Source organism: Cryptomeria japonica, chromosome 2, assembly GCF_030272615.1.
Source record: "Cryptomeria japonica chromosome 2, Sugi_1.0, whole genome shotgun sequence".
In the NCBI taxonomy this organism is placed as follows: Eukaryota; Viridiplantae; Streptophyta; class Pinopsida; order Cupressales; family Cupressaceae; genus Cryptomeria; species Cryptomeria japonica.
The window spans coordinates 505,467,593-505,491,577 of NC_081406.1; the positions used below are offsets into that span (position 1 = coordinate 505,467,593).

Here is a 23,985-nt window from a genome sequence, read left to right on the forward strand (position 1 = left end):
CGGTAAGAATAGACCCTGAAAGAATTGAAGCAATAAACAAAGTGCCTGAACTGAAGAATGTTAAAGGTATTCAATCCTTTTTAGGCAAAGTAAATTTTGTTAGAAGATTCATTGCAAACTTTGCAAAGATAGTGAAGCCCATTGTCAAGTTGCTCAAGAAGGATACCAAGTTTTGTTGGGATCAAGAAGCCTCAAAGGATTTTGCTGAAATTAAAAGGGCCATTCAGGAAGCACTAGTGCTGAAATCTCCTGATTACAGTAAGCCAATTTCTCTGTTCTCTTTTGCTTCGTACCATACAGTAGCCACAGTGTTGTTACAAAAAGATAATGAGGGATATGAACATCCCATAGCCTTTTATAGCAAGTCTTTGCAAGCAACAAAATTGAAGTATGAAACCATGGAGAAACAGGCTTATGCTTTAGTTAAAGTTGTCAAAGCTGTCAGGCCATACCTTGTGAATGCAAAAATCACTGCTTATGTCCCACATGCTGCAGTCAAGGATATTTTGTCCCAATTTGAGGTTACAGGAAAAAGGTGCAAATGGATTAATAGAATCCAAGAATTTGACTTGGAAATAAAGATCACCAAATTGGTGAGAGGCCTAGGTCTAGCCAAGCTCATGACTAAATCTAATCTTCTGAATGTTGAGATACATAATGTTGAAATCAAAAGTACTTTAGTCACTAGTATTGAAAGGCAACCTTGGTATTCAAAGATAGTCCAATTTTTAAGAGATGCTACATTTTTTGAAGGAATGACACATAATTAGAGGACTCTGAAAATCAAGTCACAAAAATATGTTCTCATTCAAGGTGATCTGTTTTGGAGAAAAAGAGATGGAGAACTACTAATGTGTTTGGATGAATTCCAGGCTAAAAGAGTGCTAATTAAAATGCATAATGGAGTATGTGGAGGCCATTACTCTGCTAAGACAACTACTGGTAAGATAATCTAGGCTGGGTACTATTGGCCTACCTTATTCAAGGATGCTCATGAACATGTCAAGAAATGTGACCCATGTCAAAAAATTTCATCCAAATTGAAGTATGAAGGAGCTTTGCCCCTAACTCCAGTCACAGTGGAAGCCCCTTTTGTCCAATGGGGCATTGATTTTATTGGAGAGATTGTTGAGAGATCAGGAAGAGGTCATAGATTGATCATAGTAGCCACTGATTATTTTACTAAATGGATTGAAGCTATTCCAACAAGAAGAGATACAAGTAAAGTTGTCATTGACTTCCTGATGGATAATGTTATAACTAGATTTGGAATACCTGCAAAATTAGTAATGGATAATGCCATGAGTTTCAGGTCGGAAGAGTTTGTTGGATTTTGTACCAGTCATGGAATAATCATGTCTTACTCTTCACCCTATCATCCTTAAGGAAATGGACAAGCTGAATCTGGTAATAAAAGCCTTTTTAATATCATCAAGAAAATCCTGGAAGAAAATAAGAGGTCTTGGGATCAAAAGTTGAAATTAGCCTTATGGGCTGACAGAGTAACAGTCAAGAAGGCCATTGGAATGTCACCTTTTGAACTAGTTTATGGTACACAAGCTAGATTGCCAGTAAACAATCTTCTTCCAGTTTATAAATTCCTGCAAGCTGAAGACATGGAGCTATCTGAACCTATGGAAAACCGAATGATTCAGATAGTGGAAGTGGAAGAGATCAGAACTCTAGCTCATAAAAGAAATCTGAAGATCCAACTGCAATCCAAGTACCTTTTGATAAAAGGACATCATTAAGGAAGTTTCAAATTGATGATATTGTTCTTCAATGGAATGCAAGAGGATAGGACAAGGGAAAACATAAGAAATTTGAATCATTATGGATGGGCCCTTTTGTGGTCTGTGATTTAAATGGAAAGGATTCTTATTTTTTGAAAAATATGAATGATGAAGTACAGGAATTTCTAGTGCATGGACAATTCCTGAAACATTATTTCTCTTGAAGTCCATGCATAGTAGGTCCTTGGTTTGTATATATTTTGTTTGCTTCCTATTGTTTTTGTTTGGGTCTGTGTTTTGGTCTGTTTCTCCCGAGTTTCCTGAGTTTCTTGTGTTGACCTTGCGATCAACCATCCCCAGTCAGAGCCGTTGTTATAAATGTTTAAGAAATGGGTTTTCTTTTCCCATGATTGGCTAGGTTTTTGAAATTTTGAGGCAGGTATGCTATTAGCTACTTCAAATCCATTTTAGGTCTTTAAGGGTTAAGGGTTTTAGTTTTAAATCGCTCAAATGTCTAATCAAAACCCTCTGGTTTCTATTCTTGCATTACTTTATTCACTTAAGTAATGGGTCTTGGGGTCATGTGAAGTGTCCCCCCTTGTTATCTACCTAGGCGGTCATTAAATAATTGTAAAAAATCTATGCCTTATGTCTTTTTCCTTCTAATGTTGTCGGGTCCAGTAAGTGTCACGCAACTTCTAGATGAATCTATGACTTTTTCCATTTCATTAGGCAAAGTTGCGGGTGTGTTAAGCTATGGAAAATAGCGAAAGGAAAAGTATGTTCAACTATGTGCATTAGATCAAGTTTAACGAGACTCCATCTCACTCAAGATCTAATGGCTGGTGTTGTTTCACAGCCAAAACGAGCAAGTAAATTACCTTTTGTGAAATGGCAAAAAGGTTTGGCGGGACCCAGCAGTGAAGACTTTTCCATAGCTAAAAGGCGATCAAGTTCAAAAGAAATCGACGGCTCATGTTGTTTCATGGCTGATAGATGCTCACATGTTATGCCCTACAAAACAGCGAAAGATTTTTGGCCCAGGCAAAAGAAGTTTATAAGAAGCATAATGGATGCGCAGGTTCTCAAAGATCTAACGGCTAGTGCAATTTCATAGGAGAAAGATACTCAAAAGATAGCTTTCGTGAAACAAAAAAATGACATGGCATTCCAAGAAAGCAGTCCAACTGGTTGAGATGACAAGTAAGATAATGACACGTGGCCGAAAATCAAAGTGGTCAGCGAATTGGATTTAAGGACTAACAGGTGGGTCCAAGAAGTGACCTAGCAGATACAGGTGGCAAGGATAAAGTGCATCCCGATGTTTTCTCTTAGCGAATAAAAAGTTGACATGTCAGTTCAGGAATTACTAGACACCAAGTGGATAAAGCTGAGTCAGACAACCCACGTCTGTTGGATTCAAGTAGTTTGTTAAGCATCAAGCAAGTTTGATATAATCTAACAGTTCACATGTGTTCGTGAAGGTAAGATGCTAGTGTTTTAAGGTCTATGAAATGGCGAAAAAGCTAGTGGGCCCGAAGAACAGGTAAAGCATAAAGGTAAAAGAGGATCAACTCTGTTTTAATCCAAGGGTTCTCATCATTTCGTGGCTGCAAATCAAATGAGGATTAAGGCCTATGAAATGATGAAAGAGAAAGAGAGGTTCTTCCTAGTATGACGTGGAGTGAAAGTTGTTACTTCTTGTAAAGCTTGATGGTGATGTGTCGATTGACACGTAGTTTCAAAAGGTGATTAAGGGCCCACCAAGGTGTAACCCATGGTTATGTAGGAAGTAAGACACGTGGTTGATTCAGAACTAAACCCGAAGAGTTTTCCAGGGCTAATGGCTGAGTGCCATGTGGCATTTGTTAACCGATGAATAAGTGGGGCAAACAATGTCTGGATAAAGGTCTCACTTAAAAGATGGTCATCTCAAGATTGATCCAATGCTTCTCGTTGCTTCATGGCCTGAAGGTGTGAGTGGATTAACCTCTGTGAAATAGCGAAAAACCATTAGCCGTCAAGATGAGGCGCGGTTAGTGAAAAAGTTGATGGCCCCGGTAGGAGTTAAAGGCCAGGCGGTTAGAGTTCCATCTAATGCTTGGTGTAGCTTCGCGAAAGGAAAGTGCTCACAAGGTAAAGCTTGCAAAATGGTGAAAAAGAGGTAAGGCCCAATGCATAGGCAAAGAGGTTAAAATAGTGTAAAGAACAATCAAGTCCCATTTGATCGGATGGCTGGCGTGATTTCATTTGGCGAAATTGATAGAATGTTATGCTCTGCGAAATGGCGAAAGAACGAAAAGAAAATATATAGGCATGTTGTCACTTGTTCGAGTGAAATTTTTGAATTCTTCTATGAATTCAATTCTGAAAGGATGGCTGAAGCATGCGGTATCAATGTCGCAGTTAAGAGCCCGACTACCGTATATGATCTCGGATCAATTGAATGAAGGCATCATTTTGAAAAGTTGTTGCAGAGAAGCGGTTGCAGAGAAAATTTCTTCAGTTGCAGAGCAGATTTCTTCAAGCAAAAAATAGGTTCTCTTGTATTCTTGTTTGGCAATTACATGACAGTCTGTTTTAATTGAGGTTTTGATTTATTACAGAACAGTTGGGGCTAGTAATTAAATTGCTTACATAGTTTTTAAGATGGCACCTAAAAGAGAATTCTCAGGAAAGGTCAATTACCAGGAGAGGGCTATCTGTGATGATTTCCTAGAATAGTTGACAATGTCAACTAATGTGGCAACAAAGGTAAAAGAACTAGTGCCAAGAGCTCCTTGCCTGAAAATAGGAGAGGGGTTGTATGACAAGGGCAACTAGCTAAGAGACCCTCAAATTGGGTTGTCTGGTTTGGGATTATTTAAGGTTAGATTTGGTATGAGAAATTCTCCAGCCCTAATGAACAGTATCCGGGAGCTAGATGTAGGCAAATTGGTGGTCCCTAGAGTATTCATGGATGTAGATCTCCTAACTCAGGTTGCACACAATTATGACCCAATCACAACAAGTGTTAAGGATATAAGTGGGAAAACTCTCATTGAAATAAATAGTGAGGAGTTCAAAAATGCTTTTGGGCTTAGTGAGTTTACCAATTTTCTAGAGCCTATTAATTTTAAATCACTAGCTCAGGTTTACAGTGTGCAGAGGAATCACCTTAGAAATGGGCCTCTTAAAGAATTCTTTGTGAGGATAGGTGGGTTAATAGTTGTAGGACCTAACACTGAGGAGCCTTTCTCTTTAAATCTATTCAGCCTTAGGGCCAAAGGATTATACTGGTCACTCTGCCAAATTCTAGGAGAAGATGATGAGGCAAATATACCAACTCATTACATGTTAATGATTGCTCAAATTTTGAACCCTTCTTTGGCAATAACCTTTGATTATACTTCCTATATCACTGATGCCATCCATGAAGGCTTGATAGGAATAAATAATGGGAAAGTGGATAGGCCTTTTGGATGGTACTCCCTCCTTATGCATTTATTTTTATTCAAGGGTGGTGTCTATTTTTCAAGTGGAATGGATATTGTGAAACAGAAAGATGGAGAAAAGATGCGAGTGCAGTTATGGAGTACAGTGCTATCATGGGACAGAGAAGATGCAAGCTTCTTAAAGTTTGATAAGTGTTTTGCATCTAAGATTAGGACTCTTATCTGTTCAGAGAATCCAAGAGTTCCTAAGGTTCTTTTGGAATTCATTAGGCCAAAAGAGTTTGCTGAGAATATTAAAATTGTCCATAATTGGGATGATATCTACTTATACCCTGTCTCCACAGTTTTCAGAGTATATGGTTTCAAAGGCACTCCATTTTTGTTACCCTATCAGGTCCCTCTTAAGGTGGGAATTGCAGAGATCCTCAAGCAGATTGGTAATGTGCAAGAGGCAGAGCTAACAGGCAGAGGTAATGGGACAATTTTCCCTATAGTTACCATAGCACATCAATTTGTGATAATTAAAGGATGTTGGAAGTATTTTGAAGATTTCCTTCAACTATACCATTTGTCAACTGCAGTATCCCAATGTGCTAACCCTGAAGATTTCTTCAACGACATGTTCAGAAAGAGGGCAATATGCAGAGGTAGACCCCACCAATTCCAGTTTCCTGAAGACCTCATTAGAAATGAGTTTGATTTAGATGAGCAAGAGCTGAGGAAGGAAAAGTGGGTGGCCTACAAAAAGGCTTTAGACTTTGTGCACCAATTTGACACTAGCTATGACCCTTTTTCTAGCTTTCACCCCTTTGAAGAGAAGATAAAGTTCTTAATTCTTTGTTTTGAGGATGTGATGCAAACATTGAAAGAAAAGAGGGAGGTTGTAATTAAGAACAACCCTAAAAAAGGCAAGACTGGTTCTAAATAGGTCTGCATCTGCCCGAGCAATACCTCATGGTGATTACATGTTGCATAAGAAGTCCAACTATAGTGTGTTGATGCCAACAATAGGGGAGCCTTCTACCTCGAAAGGGAAGAGGAAGATACAGGATGTCATTGACATTCAAGATAGCCCAAAGAAACAAAGAGTGGGAAAGGAAGTACAATCTGATGAACCCTTGTATTCCCCATCTCAATCCCCTATTCATATAGGAGATGAATAGGCAGCAACTGAGCAACTGTTACAGTTAGGCAGTCTTGGAGAGATAGCATACACATATGATGAAGTGGAAGAGGGAATGCCAGAAGAACCCCTTACTGCTGAGATGAACATCACTACAAATGAGTTCAAAGGCCAGAAGTGGGATCCTTAGATCAAACAAGCCAGTGAGGATTTCTTGGTTAACAATAACTTTGTCACATCAGGAGCTTTCATGCAATTTGTGTGGAAGTAGAACATTGATAAATTTAATGCTAGGTGTGAAAAGAGGAAAGGTGAGTAGCCCCACAAGGATCCAACTGTGGTGGAGGAAGAGATAAAGCAAGAAATGGTTGATGAGTTTAAGACCATCACTCTCAAGCAAGGAAGAGACATGGTAGAACAGGCTGGGGTACTCATTCTCCCTGAATGGGACATAGCAGATGCCTTAGTTCTAGAGGCAGTAAGAAAGGAGACCAAACCTATGGAGGGAGTCACTTTCAACAAAGATAATGCTGCACTGTTCATGGGGTCTCTTAAAAGAGATGAAAATAGGAGGAATAAGGACACCCCAGGGTCAAGTTACCTTGGAGGAATGATAGTGAAAAGAGTGCAGAGCACTGCGGTAGTGGAAGCTGCTAGCACTATGCTAGAGACTGCAAAGTTTAGTGTTGCAGTAGCAGAAACAGAGGCTAAGGAAAAGGCAAATCTCCAAGTTAAGTTGGAGACAATTCTGAAAGCTTACAACAGTGCCAAGGAAGAGGTAAGGGGTAAAGATAGCATCATCGCCAAGCTACAAAGCCAGTTGGTAGGACAATACCATGAAGGTGAGTCCTCAACATTGATGATCTCCTCTTCTCCTGCAAGACCTCCACCTACTAGCCCCATTATTGAGTTCCCACCATCTCCAGCACCTTCTAGTTCTCAGTTGATTCAGATCACTCCCCATGAGTTGGAGAATTTAAAACAAGCTAAGGCCATATATGCAAAGAAATATGAAGAGAGAGTAAAGGCTACAATTTTAAGTTTTGCTAACACTATAGGGTCTTCACTAATGTATAACAACATGAGTAAGATTCTGGAAATGTGGAATGAGTTAAATGGGGACAAGGCTATATTAATGCCTATTTTTGATAAATGGAGACCTAGAGAGCAGGATATAGAACTGATTTGTGTATCCTATGATGAGGTAAGGGCTGACCCCATTATTAAATCCACCAATGATATGACAAAGGATTTAGTAAAGTTGGCAGAAGGAGCAGATAATGCAGATAGAAAGATCAACTTGTACAAGAAAGAGTACACTGATCAAGTTTTTGAATTACTCCCAGGAGGTTTTGTTAGCCCAACCCAATTAAAGGACAAACAAATATGGCTTAAGGAATTGGAAGCCAAATTGTCACTGAGAATAAAAGGAATTGTTAAATCAAAGGATGCCTCCATATTTGTCAAAACAATTGAGGAGATTGAGAAAATCAAATCTCATTATGGTTTCCTGAATTCAGAGGTCAATAAAATGAGGAATTCTTGGAAAAGATTAGCCAAGACAAAAGAAAAAGTAATTAACTTCTCATGGCCTATTGATGAGTTGTATCAGGATGGACAAGAAAGTATGTAGTGCTTGATGTGGAGCAGTTAGAAAATGTTGCAACAAAACAACAAGAGGAAGAAGCTGCGGATGTTGAAAGAGACTTGTAACTGTATTTGTAAAAGGTTTTGTAACTTCTTCTTAAGAAGTAATGATTGTAACAAACTCTCCTAGGAAAGTCTGAAGCTATGTGTGCATCCATATTGTTATAAATGGATACCAGGACTAGTAAAAAAAATGATCGCAAGGAATTGTAAGAAAATGCTGCAGAAATTTATCTGAGCTTTTTTCAAGTTTTTGATGGAGAATATTCGAATGTTTTTGTAATATTTTCAGAAGAAATATCAATACATAGACCATTGGTTTTGAGTTTAAGCCTTGTGTTGTCTTCAAGTATGTTTGCAATTGTTTACTGTTTCATTCTGAGTAATCTAGGGTTATTTCGTTTGAATATGAGTTGTAAGGCAACTTTCAATAGATATGTTTCTTAGCTTTTCTCTTCGGGAGGGGAATTAAATATGCATGAATCATTTCTACCAGTAATTTCTTTGTGGGATACTTTGAATTTTGATGAACATAGTTTAGTTTAATATGAATAAATTCTTATGTGTGTCAGGCATGTATAGGGATTTGGAGAAGCCAAATTGATGGAATATGTAGAGATATTTGATTGTGGAAGTATTGTTTGAACTTAGATGACTCTGTGACCTTGGATAAGGCACTATTGTAGATCAAGGTTGTCTATTACATATCTTGTAGGTCAATACTAAACATGAGTACAATTTTCATTCCTTTGTTTCAGTTAGTTTTAAGGTGATTAGATCCACTGGTTTTCAGACTAGTTTGCTATGGATTTATCTTTTAAAAGTGTGAATTCAGTTCACAAAGGTATACCCGCCTGAGCTTTGGATAAGTTTGAAGTGTGGAAGGTTAATCAAACCTTGTCATATGTTGTCCTGAAAGTTCCCTTCTCTTTAATCTCTCTTCTGCATACAGAGTTATCATATCATTATAAGGATTTTAAAGTGAATAAGATTTTGAGAACAACAGACCCCTTAGGAAACCATATGACCCCTTAGGACACAATATGGGGTTGTTAAGATATAGCTGCAAAAGTGAGCCAATGCTCTACTATTGTATTGTAAGGGGTCATATTGTGTCCTATGATCCCTTAGGAAACCATATGACCCCTTAGGACACAATATGGGGTTGTTAAGGGTCATAGTGTCGTAAGGGGTCATATTGTGTCGTATGACCCCTTAGGACACCATATGACCCCTTACGATACAATATGGTGTCATTATGGTTCTATGGTCTTCTAAGGGGTCATATGGTATCCTATGACCCCTTCGGACACCATATGACCCCTTAGGACACAATATGGTGTTGGTATGGGTTGTATGGTGTCCTAAGGGGTCATATAAGACACAATATGGCCCCTTAAGAAACCTTATGTTGTCAGTATGGGTCGTATGGTGTCATAAGGGGTCATATGGTGTCCTAAGGGATCATAGGACACCATAGGACCATAGTGACACCATATGGTGTACTAGGGGGTCATATGGTGTCCTAAGGGCTTATAAGACACCCTATGATTCATATCGACACCATATGGTGTACTAAGGGGTCATATGGTGTCCTAAGGGGTCATAAGGCACCATATGACCCCTTAGGAAACAATATGACTCCTAACAACACCTAAGGGGTCATATGACCCATTAGAATACCAAATGGTGTCGTTATGGGTTGTATGTTGTCCTAAGGGGTCATATGGTGTCCTATGACCACTTTGGACACCATATGGTGTCGTTATGGGTCGTATGGTAACCTAAGAGGGCATATGGTGTCTTATGACCCCTTAGGACACCATATGACCCCTTAGGTGTCGTTAGGGGTCATATTGTGTCCTAAGGGGTCATATGGTGTCCTATGACCCCTTAGGATACCATATGGTGTCGTTATGGGTCATATGGTGTCTTAAGGGGTCATATGGTGTCCTATGACCCCTTAGGACACCATATGACCCATTACACATTGTTAGGGGTCATAATATATGGGGAAAGAGAGATGAGAGACCTCGATGACAAGAGAGAGGATTGAGATAGATAGAGGGGGTGAGAGAGAGGTGAGTAATGAGACTTGATGTAGAGGTAGATAGGTGGAGAAGAAGGAAGTGAGAAACCTAGAGAGGGGAGAGAGAAAGTTGATGATATAGAATGTAGAGAGAGAGTACAAGAGGAATAGAGAATTAAAAAGTGGGGGAGTGAGATATATATGGGGGTATGTATGGATGGGGAGATAGAGAGGGAGAGGGGAAGAAAGGAAGAGAGATACCTAGAGAGGGGAGGGAGGGAGAAGATAAGAGATAGAAGAAAAAAGAGAGTAAGAGGGGACAGATGGAGAGGTAGACATGAAGTGAGAGACCTATGGAAGGAGGAGATAAAGAGGTTAGGGGAGGAAGATAAGAGGAGGGAGTTCATAAAGGGATAGGGTTAAGGAGGAGGGAGAGAGAGATAGATAACTATAGAGGGGACATATAGATAGGTGAGAAACCTATATTGTTAGAGAGGAGTGAGATAGATAGAGGGAGATAAATAGAGCTGGGTAATGAGACCTATATGCAAAGGTAGATAGGTGGAGAGGAAGGGAGGGAGAAACCTAGAGAGGGGAGAGAGGGTGTGTTGGAGAGTTAATGAAATAGACAATGAAGATAGCAAATAAGAGAGGAAGAGAGATAATTAGAGAGTGGGGGGAGGAGATATAAATGGAGAGGGGAAGAAAGGAAGGGAGAGATCTAGAGAGGGAAGGGAGAGAGAAGAGAAGAGAAAGAAGAACAAAGAGATGAGTAAGAGGGGATGGATGGAGAGGTAGAAATGGAGGGAGCGAGAGACCTAGAGAATGAGGAGATGGATCTAGGTTTGGAGAGAGAGAAGAGAGGGAGAGTGTTCATAAATAGATAGGGGAAAGGGAAAGGGAGAGAAAGGTGGAGAGGGAAGGAGAGAACTAGAGGGCGGACAATTAGATAAGTGAGAAACCTAGAGGGGGAGAGAGAGGTGGGTAATAATATCTAGGGAGGGAGAGGTAGTGAAGTGAATAGGGAGGGAAGGAGAGCCCTAGATATGGGGAGAGAGGATAGAAGGGATTGGTAGTTAACAAGAGAAATGAGTGGGAGGAGAGAGAAATAATAAGAGCGTGAGAGATAAAAGAGAGGAAGGGAGTCAAGGATATAAATTAGGGTACAAGGAAGGGATGAAAGGTAGAGAGGGTGGGATATACCTAGAGAGGGGAGAGAGAAGTGAGAGAGACAAGAGAGGGAGAGAGATAGGTGTAGAGTTTAGGGAAGATAAAGATAGTGAGATACGAATCTACAGAATGCTAATAGGAGCATGTTGATTATTGAAATTTGTCTAAGTATGAAATTCAATATGATCCTCTAAAAACTAGAATCTACATTATAACTCCTATAGAGTTGAAACCACTCTCAAACATATTGAAATGTGACTTACACTTAAATGTTATATTTCATGTATATATTCTCCTCTTAGGATGGGTATAGCTTGTGCCCAAGTTGAAAAATTTGCATCAAAAAACCTTCAAATTGGACAATGCAGGACATTTGGTGCTCACCAAATGAAAAAAAATGAATTTTCTCATTAGGTGCGTGCAAAATGGAAAAAGTCAAATTTTTCATTTGGCGAGTGCCATATTTGACACTCGCCAAATGGTCTACATTGGAAACCACCAACCCTTTGGGTTGGATTGTACTTGGGAATCCAACCCAAAGGGTTGGATGACCATTTCAGGCCTGAGACGTGTTTTTAACAGAAGATTAGAAAATTTCACATATTTTTGGTCGTGCTCTCCATCAGGTTTGCACATGTTTCAATAAAACTAAAAAAAAGCACCATAGAGACCTCGATATCTCTCTTAGATATCTAAGCATGTAATTATTTTCACATTTTGATTTCATTAAGGCTTTCATCTACAATTATTTTGTTAGTGTGTCCGTTTTCGGTCAAAAACCAACATGCACTATTTTGCGTATAGTTTTTTACACGTTCATCAAATTTTGAACTTACATTTTTAAAAACTAGACTCCATTCTACACAATTTAAATTTTTTATTTTTTTATTTTTGATTAGTTATCAATGATTTTAGGGGGGAGCACGCTCAAATTTTTGTTTTTCAGGATGTGTCCACTTTGAAAATTAGTAAAAAATCATATACTCATTAAAAATTAGCTGAAAAATATGGCATAAACTACAAGGTGTTAACTAATTTCTCACTGAAGTGATTTTAAAAATAAAATAAAAATTAACATTTTAGGGGGGCCACAAGAGACGCTATGTTATGTTTTTTGCATAAAAACAAGACCACTTTTTGTGGCCCCCCTTTTTGAAGCCCTTAATCTCCACCATTTTCAAAACAAATTAGTAGTTTAGAAAGTAGACTCGAAGCACTCTGACTCTTTTTCTTGTTGCATCTTCAAATTTAGAGTGTAACTATCTTCAATTTATCATTGAAGTTCAGACTTTGTTGATTTTAGAAAAAAGTGGCATCTTAAGACCCCCTTTTGGTACTACAACTTGGTGCACATACCCATAATCAATTCCTGCATAATTCCAACATCAACTCCTTATTTAAGCTAGTAATAACTAAGAGTTTTGGCCCCAAAATGACCAATACATTTGACATTGGTAGCTAGTTACCCATAGGACTAGGGATAAAGCTCTAAAAACTCTATGCAGCACCTTCCATACATCAACATCACACTTGCACTTTCTCTAACATCACCTCTATACCTAGTGACCAATCATACACTTTTTTTTTGGTCATTTGCACCTAGAATGACACAACACATACGTAGGAGAATATATTATAAAATATGCTAATTTTATAACAAACAATGTAGCTAACTGCAACCTATATGGACCATATGACTATATAGATTTCATATCACTATATGAATGTCAAATAACAAAGATTAGTCCAAACCCTAAAAAAGGATAATTTTTGTTTACTCTTAAGTGGACTATTTTTTTAATGGATCAATAGTTTTTGGGTCTTCTCAACCTAATTATGAGGTCTACTTTTTTCAAAGTTTATCTTAAAAAGTTTCAACAACCTAGATGTAAAACACATTTAAAACCTTATTTTTTTCCTTTTTCTTTTCCCTTCAAGACCATAGATTCAAATATGCACTAGATTCATCTCACATTAAGGGTAAATAACTAGAAAAATATTTCCATTTTACAATCTAATAATCAAGCTCTAATACCAGATTATTTTTTTGTAATAATGTATAGCTTTTCAACATAACTATAATGAGAGAAAAATATACAAAATATGTATTTAAAATGTATAATGCAAAAGAATAATAAACATACCACAAGATTTAACACTAAATCTACCTAGGAAAATCCTCTCTAGGAAAAAAATACAACCTTAAAAAAGAACCCACAAAATTCAATTTACTACTTGAAGAAATAGGATTATAAGACAATTGTAGAGTCTTCATGGAAACTTATGAACTATTAAAATCCTATTTTCATTCGTCCATGTGCCTAAGAAATAGAAGACACAAAATTCACATTATTATGTTCAATTTAGGAATCATAGAATCACTTAGTCACTTTCATTAGCTTTAGCACAATTGAAATCACTGAATTTGATTTTGTTGTGGGGGATTTGTTATTTGAAAAGGTGAGGAGGAAATGTAACACAAAAAATTCAGCATTAAAATAAATGGCGTTGAGGATTCAATGCATAGAGAAATGGGAAGGATTCAAGAGACACATCTAGATTTCAATCAAAATGCAAAATAAAAAAGTAAGGAAAAATGCTAGTGTAGCAAAAAAATAGGGCACCATAAGAAATATTGTTGGAACAAGAAAGAAGACAAGGATAACTCTATAAAGGAATTAGATTTGATTGAGACAAGTTTAGGTATATAGTCAAAGTATTATATGTTTGTAATATCTTATAATATCATGAGGAACAGTTATTAGATTCTCGTGCTTGTAATCACATGTCAACATAGGAGTTTATTTTTATTCCTACCAAGCTATTCATGGTGGTTTTGTTCTTATGGTAAATGATGTTTCTTGTAATTATATTAGATTTTAAAGCTTTAAGAATAAAACATTTGATGGTATGGTAAGGACATTGATAGAGGTAAGACATGTACGAGGATCAAAAATAAATTCTTGATCTAGAGTTTTATATTTTGGAGGCTAGAAATTTACATGTCAAGGTAGAACTTATTGAAAGTATCCAAGGATATTTTTGGTGGTCATGAATGGCTATGGCTAAACTGGCTCCAAAAAGTCACGATTTTTGCATAACACGAAGGTTAGTTAAAAATTACAGATCTTGGTCATGCTCGACAGAACTAGCTATGTCTTTCATTTTTTGGAAGTGTCAATAACACGAAGGTTACTGAGCCATTTTTGAGCTAGATTAGCCACAAAATAGCAAAATTGTGTGTTATGCGCTTATCGTTGTATCACAACTCCCTTTGATCAATGCAAAGAGTTGACTGCAAAATAGCAATAGTATTCTCTACGTGTTATGTGCTTTCATAGTTTTATAGGGACGTGGCTAAGTTGGCTCCAAAACATCTCAGTAACCTTCGTGTTATTGGCTTTTTCAAAAAATGAAAGACATAGCTAGTTTTGTCAAGCATGATCAAGATCTGTAATTTTTGACTAACCTTCATATTATGCACTTATTGTTGTTTCACAACTCCCTTTGGTCAACACAAAGAGTTGACCACAAAATAGAAATAGAATTCTCTACGTGTTATGCGCTTTCACAGTGTCGCAGTTACCCTCGTCAACATAGTTTGTTGACCCGCAAAATAGTGAAAACATTATATGTGTGTTATGTGCTTCTCTTTCACAGTTTTGTAGGGACACGACTAAACTAGCTCCAAAAAAACTCAGTAACCTTCATGTTATTGAATTTTCTGAAAAGTGAAAGACACAGCTAATTCTGTCGAGCATGACCAAGATCAATAATTTTTTACTAACCTTTGTGTTATGCGCTTATCGCTATTTCACATCTCCCTTTGGTCAATGTAGAGATTTGACCACAAAATAGCGATAGCATTCTCTCAATGTTATGTGCTTTTGTAATTTTTCAGTTACCCTGGTCAACGCAATTTGTTGACCCGTGAAACAGTGAAAACATTCTTTGCATGTTATGGACTTCTCTTTCGCAATTTTGCAGGGACATGACTAAACTGGCTCCAAAACGACTCAATAACCTTCATGTTATTGACTTTTCTAGAAAAATGAAAGACACAACTAGTTCTGCCAAGCATGACCAAGATCTGTAATTTTTTAATAACCTTTGTGTAATGTGCTTATCGCCATTTCGTAGCTCCCTTTGGTCAACGCAGAGAATTGACCACGAAACAGCGATAGCATTCTCTGTGTGTTATGCGCTTTCACAATTTTGCGGGTCAACAAATTGCATTTACTAGGGTATCTGTAAAACTGTGAAAGTGCATAACACATGGAGAATGCTATCGCTATTCTGCGATCAACTCTCTATGTTGACCAAAGAGAGTTGCAAAACAATGATAAGCACATAACATGAAGATTAGTCAAAATTATAGATCTTGACCATGCTTGGCAGAGCTAGCTGTGTCTTTCATTGTTTGGAAAAGTCAATAACAAGAAGGTTACTGAGCGTTGCGGCCCACAGTGTAGCTGTGGCTGCGGCCGCCGCTGGGGGTCGCCACCCACAACGCGGGGGGGCCGAGGCTCCCCCATTTTGTTTATTTTTTTTCTCCTTGAAAAATAAATTAAATCTCCTTTTCTTTTATTGGAGCCAGTTTAGCTGCATCCCATAACATGCAAAGAATGCTATCACTATTTCATGGTCAACTCTCTACGTTGACCAAAGGGAGCTACAATAGGGACATGGCTAATCTGGCTCCAAAATGACTTAGTAACCTTAATGTTATTTGATTTTTCCAAAAAATGAAAGATGCAACTAGTTCTGCCAAGCACGACCAAGATGTGTAATTTTTGACTAACCTTCGTGTTATTGACTTTTCATGACTTTTTGGAGCCACTTTAGCTGCATCCCTATGATACAACGATAAGCACATAACACATAGTTTTGCTATTTTTTGGGTCAACTCTTTGTGTTGACCAAGGTAGCCGTGAAACTACAACAAGCGCATAACATGCAGTGTTAGTCTAACTTTTAAAGGTTCTTAATATTTGTACTCTATCCGAGTATATTTAATAAATGGTGTGAGTATATTAGTATGTGTTAACACACAGTGTTATATTACATACCATAGGATAACGAGTTGTATTATATTACTGTATGCATGATAACACATTGTGCTATATTAGTTTGCATAGAATAACTTGTCATGTTATGGATAACATACAAAGATAATTGAAATGTGTTATATAGATAGTTTATAATAATAGAACGTTTTATGTAGAAGCATGACTTAGAATGGGAAAGAAGAATTAATAAATGTGGCATCACCTCATTGCCTCAGTGTATTTTGTGTGAGCATGACCTCATTTTTTGAGTTTATAATAAGCTTATTTACTTTGTGAGTTAATTATATGCTTATTTACTTTCTAAGTTCATATGTGTCATTACCTCATTCTCTAAGTATATTTTATAAATTATGTGTAAGCATGACCTTATTTTTTTGAGTTGATAATATGCGTATTTACTTTGTGAGTTCATATGTGGCATCACCTCATTCTCTAAGTATATTTTGTAAATTGTGTGAGGGAATGACCTCATTTTCTGAGTTCATAATATGCTTATTTACTTTGTGAGTTCATTATATGCTTATTTACTTTTTGAGTTAGTTTTTTGAGTTCATTCTCTGAGTTCAATATATGCTTATTTATTTTCCGGGTTCATTTTGTGAGTAAATTTAGTATGTTTATTTGAGTTCATTCAGTGCTTATTTACATTTGTCTGAATTGTTGACTAACCCGATCAGTAACAATATAACAAAAATGTTGAAGGAAGATATGATATAACTTTTACCAACTTCTATTAGTTTATTATCCACATTGAATAACATAAGATATATTACAATCTATTACAAATAACTATATAAATACTACATGGAAAAGCCATGTATAACCATTCATCATCCATTAGAATTTTTGAAAGAACCATTCAAAAACCATTCAACTTGTTTAAATGAACTCAATCTATTTTATTGAAAATATCAATTCAATAATTATTCAATCTGTTTTATTGAAAATAACCATTTAATATGTCTTATTGGAAATATTTTGCATCATTACTGAGGTTTTATTCAACAAAAGTCATCAATGTACTTTTACAAAGCTTCATAACATGCCATTAAACTGGTCAGTTAATTGCCCTACTTCCTGTTTCTTGATTAGCATCTATTGTCTATGCAATTCCATCTCCAAGTCCACATTCTTATTTCTCAGCTCCATGACCTTCTTAGTCAGTTCAGTGCATCTCCTTTGCAGCTCAGTTGCCATCCTCTTCAGCCTTTCATTTTCAGCCTCGGTCAATTCAAAATGTCTAGAAAACACTTCATTTTCCAAATATTTTTAAGGACATCTTGGCATAGCAAGCCTATGAAAAAATGTTATCCCATGATATTCATTGCTAGTCCTGTACTAGAAACATCCAATGTTGAAGCATGATAACATTAATAATTAATTTATAAAGCACTATGCAATTTATAAATTGCATCCTAAAAAATGAAATTCAGGATAAAACATGGTCATAACATAAAGCTATCTAGTTGAGTTGTTGTTTTCTTTTCCTTTCAATTTCTATCAATGCAAATAAATTTCATATCTAGATTCAATATGTCCATTATCTCTATTTTGACTCTTAGCTCCTAAATAAGTTTAGGGCTTACCTAGTTCATAGGATTTTGCTGCAACTTCTATGGCTATGTGAGCTCATATTTTTCTGATATTTTAAAATGGTGGATAAATGAGACCCTTCTCTAGATGCTCTTTAGTAACCTATTGAGCTAAAGCTTGAGTTGTTACACAATAAAAAGTCGGGGTTTATGTCATTTATACTGAGCATAATCCAAAAGGTTACATGCATAGGATAAAATTAAAAAATACTTACAAGTTGCCAATAGCATATCAATATGGACATGAATTGTTCCTGACATGACCAAGCCTAAACCAAATCCAGGGAAGATATATACATTATTAACCTACAAATAATTAAATAAAAAATATAAGCTCAAACGATTCTAAAAGGTATACTGACAATTATGATGAGTACCCGCCATGGATGGTAACAACCAAAAAAATAAAAAAATTGATAGTGCACCTTTACCTAACAAAATTGATATTGCAAAACAATTGGAAAGATGTTAAGTGCTTCATCAATCCATAATACAATATAAATAAAATATATTTTGCTAGCTTTTTACAGGAACTTCAAGTAGAAGTGATAAAGGAAACTTGGCCATGAGTAAAAGTCTTTCCATCATAAGTAACATGATAAAAAAGACTCTCACTAGAAAATATTACACATCCCTAAGAAAATATAATAATGAATCGAAGTACTATAAATTATTCTTGTAGAAGTCATATTTAAATAGGGTCCTATATTATATCACTAATTCAAGTTGCAATGATAAAGTTGGGGTGTTCTATTTCTCTTTATTTGGTGTCTCCTTATGCTTTGATTAATAGCATCTTTATTCAACTTCTAAAAATCAAATTCCTCCATTCATTTGCATGAGAAGTTGTCTATTAGAAATATATAAATTCTCTTTTCATTAGTGGTACTTAGATATCCAAAAATTTCTTTGGAATAAAATGACAAAAACTCAGCAATTTTCTTACTGCAATTTATGTAAAATGAAAAAAGTATACCTTACTCCATGTATAATCTTCTTCTTCCATGCATTCAAACTAAGAAGTTGGATTTGAAAGAGATAAAATAAATGGTTTCTACAAGAAGTCAACAAATATTATTTAAATAATGAGTATAAACCCTTTGTGATGATAATCTATACTTGCTTGATAACCTAAATAACTGAATAAAAACTTAAATAAAAATTGATCATACATACTTCTACATCTTTATCTTTTCTGTAAATAAATGAAGCTACAATAAATAAATTACCTCAGTTTTTCCAACTCTTGAAGTTCCAATCAAAACCGTAGGCCTGATTAACTGTTCAAAATATAAAAGTTTAGATACTCTATATTTCAATTACAATAGTATGATAGACTTATTATGATCAACCTAAAGACAACATGGAATCTCAATAAGCTATTTTTTTAAGAACACCAAGAGGGATTATAAAAATCTTTTGTATGTTAAGAAAAGATAATTAATGCTCTGAGAAGGAAACATTTTCAACCTCCACGGCATCCAATAATCTTTTACAATATTCATGCTCATGTGCCCATGGATTTTTGAAGTGTTGAAGGGACTCCATTTTGGACTTCACAATGAGCCCCTGAAATGCCAATAAGATGGTGTACATAGTAAAATCAACATTTTAATTCTAATAATTCTTCTATGTTGGCAGATATTTAACAATTTCAACAAAAGAAGACAAACTAGTTGATTCCTCCAATTTGATAGTTTAATATGATATCTAAAGAACTTGTGTAGTAAACTAATTAAGATCGTGGACAACTCAATTTTTTGTGTGCATGCATCCCGAGGCATTTGGAAGGAGGGTACATGGATAGATTGAGAGAGACCTTAGAGTCCACTAGCCATATCCTCTTGTGAGCTTCATTCAATGATATTTTTTCTTGAAAAGAAGCACTTATGTGTTAAACATGTAGATACAACAAAAAATAGTTACTCCACCACCAATGTGTCAATGAAATGGCATAGCAAGAAAATTTATTAAAAGTAGCTATCCTATAATACCTCGTTGGCTACTTCCAATGCAATAAGATCTACAATACATGTCCTTGCCCATGCATTTCACAGTAATTACTAATTTATTTTCAAAAAAGGCTAGAAAAGAGTGCAATATTTCTAAGCTCCAGAAGAAAAGTCTTCAATTCCAAAAAAGAAAATGACAATGATATGTAAACCAAACAATTACTAAAATATGATAGATGATTGATTCTTTTGGTTGCAAGAGAATTTAAATTCTTAATAATTTTTTATTCTGCATATATTATTTTTTCAAACATTTGAACATGGTAAATTAGGTATTAACTGAAGATACAATTGTTATAGAAAAATTGTGCTAGGTATTCACTATTACTTGCTGATAGGAAAGGTAAAACTTAAATCATATCCTTAATCTAATTTGAAAAAGGAATATCAAGTTAAAGATACATTTCAGTTAAAAGTAGGGGCTCCTCTTGACCTGGATAAGAAATTTCTCTCCATAAGCTTGTTTGACAACAAACATGAACTCGTGAAGGAGGTCACCATATTCCTTGAAGACATAATATAGTTAGAAACTTGTACCATGTATAATTGGGCCATAGGAAAAATTAGAAAAGTAAAGATGAAAGATTTTCTAGTCAAGAACAAAATTTGGCTTGTAGCATGTCTCTATCTAAGCCCTATGTAGAATTCATCATTCAACAATATTTCCTTTTTGGTCCCAACATCAATAGTTACAGGAAGACATTGATCATATACAAGTTGTCAAACTAGAATCATGTCATATATGGCTATCACGTAGCATAGTTAATATCCCCATGACCCAAAATGCATTTTATTTTAGAACTCACTACCAACTTTTCAAAACATACACAAGAAAAGGGGAAAACATTGATACCTTTTACATGGTATCTTACTAGCTAAAATTAATTTAACACAAAATGAATAATGCAAGTTTGTGCATGAGAAGAAATACAAACAAGACTTTAATAATCAATAAAACAAGGTGATCTATGCAACTTAATAAAATGCTAATTCAAGTTTTATTTTGTAGTATTTTTCTAGAATCAACCACAAATAATTTACCACTATAGCAACAATCATTTGATATTATTAATCAGTAATCACTGACTAGTGAAATAAATGGGTAACATCCTAAAATCAGAAAACTAATTTAAAACAAGATCTATAATTACAAGGGTCAAATACCTCTAAAGGAGAAACTCCCCCAAGTGTTGTATACAGAGCAAGTTTTCCAATAGGAATTTCTATTCCCTGATAATAATTGTTCATAACAAACATGTCAAATGAAATAACACAAAATCCAATAATCATAACACAACAAAATAAATGTAACATGTTGGAAAGAAAAGAAATGTAAGAACAAAGAAATTACAAGATGCACCCTTTATATTATAGATAGTAGAAATATAAACACATGGAAAGTCAAATTCTTTGCATGAAATTTACCTTGCATCCAAGATCTCCAAGTCTCAAAATATGTTCACCATGAATGACAACAATAACCTTGATGTTTTGCTCAGGCTAGTTCTTCAAAACCTCAAGGATCTTTCCCTTTCCAATTTCAATTACCTCAAAATTAGATCCTAGAGAGAAGTCATAGTCTTTTCATATGTGAACAAGAATCTAGAAAATATTATCCAACTTTGTAATAGACATACATGATATATTTATTATGAAAGACAACACAATGTTCAATGAAGGAACATGTCAGTGCTTACAAAGTTGATGATAGCAGGTTACAAGGCACTCTACTATTTACTATCCATAAAATGATAGATGACAATAAATTAGGCACCCCAACTCAGACAATCCTTAGAAGTGTTCCTCAAACAAAAAAAAAATATCTTGGTAACAATTGTATAAAAACAAGAGTTGACCAAAAATTGAAAGAAAATTTCAGATATGGATTGAATGCACATACCATACAACTACATGATCCTAGTTAGTAATAAATGAAATTACATGATCCCAATACTAAGAAAAGAAATTGAGGAAGGCATAGATATACATACTTTTCTTTCAAGTGTATGTAAAGATCCTGCAAATGCCTGGAAATAGTATTGATTTTTTGGCAAGCTTCACCAACAATGGGTGTGTAGACTATAGGAAGCAGTTCTTCAACATGGTCAACTAAGAGTTTGTAAAACAATCTTTCATTCTTCTCTTGCCAATATATATCCATGTTAATGCAAGTGAAAATTAATTACAAAAATGATTTTGTACATAAGTTATATTGTTATTGTTTTCAACAAGAAGGGATGGTCAAGGATTCCTTGACAAACTAATAAAAATACAACAAAACAATTCTATAGAAAAAAAGTTCAAAATAAATTAACTTAAAAGTTTAAAAGTTCAAAATTAAGATCATGGCAATATTAGAGATAATAACACTAAATGGAAGTATAGGTTTCATCTGTCCAATTCCACAAACCCGTAATCTCTTCAATATTGAAATAAATTTAATAAAATACAACTATGTTGCTGTGAAAATTATCATTTGAAATAACAAACTGCTCAAATCAATTGATACTCACAAATATTTTGGAGTGAAAAAATGAAATACCTAAAGGTTCATCATAGCCATGTATTTTTGCAATGGTGTATGGTAGGACCACGAATGATTTTCATTAGCTTCTTTACTTGCATCAATAAGATAAAGAAGTCAGCAACAAATCTGCCAAGCCTACATTCAATAGTTGTTATCCAAGGCAAGAGTGTGCCCTTGATTATAATGATTATGTGTAGCAAAACATGTAATAAGACTTGGACTCATGTCTTTGTAACAATTATTTTCCATTGTATTAAATGTCTATATGGGTGCAAAAATTGGCATTAAAAATACAAGCACTAGACTAATAGGTGAATAGGTACCTTACCAAAGACCATAGTCTGATCTTTTGGTTAAGAATCTACATTCATTAACAAAGGGTTTTGTCTTCTTTCCAAGTACTAGCAACATAAACTCCACAATAAAATAGTGTTAAGTTGATGGGGGTGTAGCTTGCCAAAGATTGCAACTTTTGGCTTAGGTTCAACAGCCAATGTATGTCATTTTTTGAGTATCCTCTTTGTGTAGAATCACATTCACATTCTCCTTATAAATTATATCATCAAATTTGTTAATAAGATGAACAGTATGAAGTGTGATCTAAAATATTCATGTAAAATGACAATTTGTAAAAATGTAGAGAAAGTGGTGATTGGTAATAGAATAAAAAGTTCACAAAGGAAGTAATGAGATGCAAAAGGAGAATTAGGAAAGAGGTGGAGTGAAGGTACAAGGAAATGAAGGAAAGGTAAATACCAAGATTACCTAGTTGATGCTTAATGCTAACAAGAGTCGAGATCTATGAAGAATTTTTAGGAGGTGAGAAAGAAAATTGTAGAGGATTGTGAACCTCTAAAATTGTGTAAGATTTTTGTATTTAATGTGAATTTTGATACCAACATGAAAATTTCAATTGTGAATATTTTGAATAGTCATTTGAATCCTATGTTAGAGGTTTCAAAAAGGACAATATCGTAGTGAAACTTATTGACATTTGGACTATAATGAATCATTTTTTAGCATTAAGATTTCTACAAATAACCTTTCAAACTAAAGATGATAGTGATAAAAAAATTAAGGGGGGATTGTGATAAATATACATACATATTGACTCTTCTTCACCCAACCACCACACAGACAACAAACCTTGGTTTCTTGACACATCCACTTGAATACTGCAAATGATAAATAAATTTGATAGTTAAAAACACATTGATCTATTATCCATCACCACATTGAGTTATAGCCAAAGAATATAAAATCAAAGAGGAAGAGTTCATTTCTGGGAAGATTCTAGTAGTTTATTAAATTGATCTACCCAAAATAGAGGAGAACAACTCAACCCCAATTGTGAAACAAGGGGGTCTCTATTTTTCTAGCATTGTGGACTGTAGATTAAACCCTTATTTAAAGTTAAACTCATCTTATTTAAATAAGATGAACTCAGCCACTACTTCTTGTAATTTATTTCTTCTTGCATGCTACGGGCTGTCCATTAAATCCTTAACATTATGTTTTTAAAAACATAAATCAAAACTCACAATGAGGTAATCAGATTGGACTATGATCTTTTGAATAGATTAAGCCCACACTATTAGGCTTTTTGTATAACTCAAATAGATTGATCTTTTTGGGGTAATTAGGGTGAA

The 23,985-nt window shown here is 35.3% G+C and overlaps 1 pseudogene; it reads right to left on the reverse strand.

The window, feature by feature from the left end:
• LOC131078938 (NADP-dependent malic enzyme, chloroplastic-like) overlaps positions 1-22,434 on the reverse strand; it is a 124,467-nt pseudogene extending 102,033 nt beyond the window's left edge.
• Positions 22,435-23,985: the final 1,551 nt, after the last annotated feature.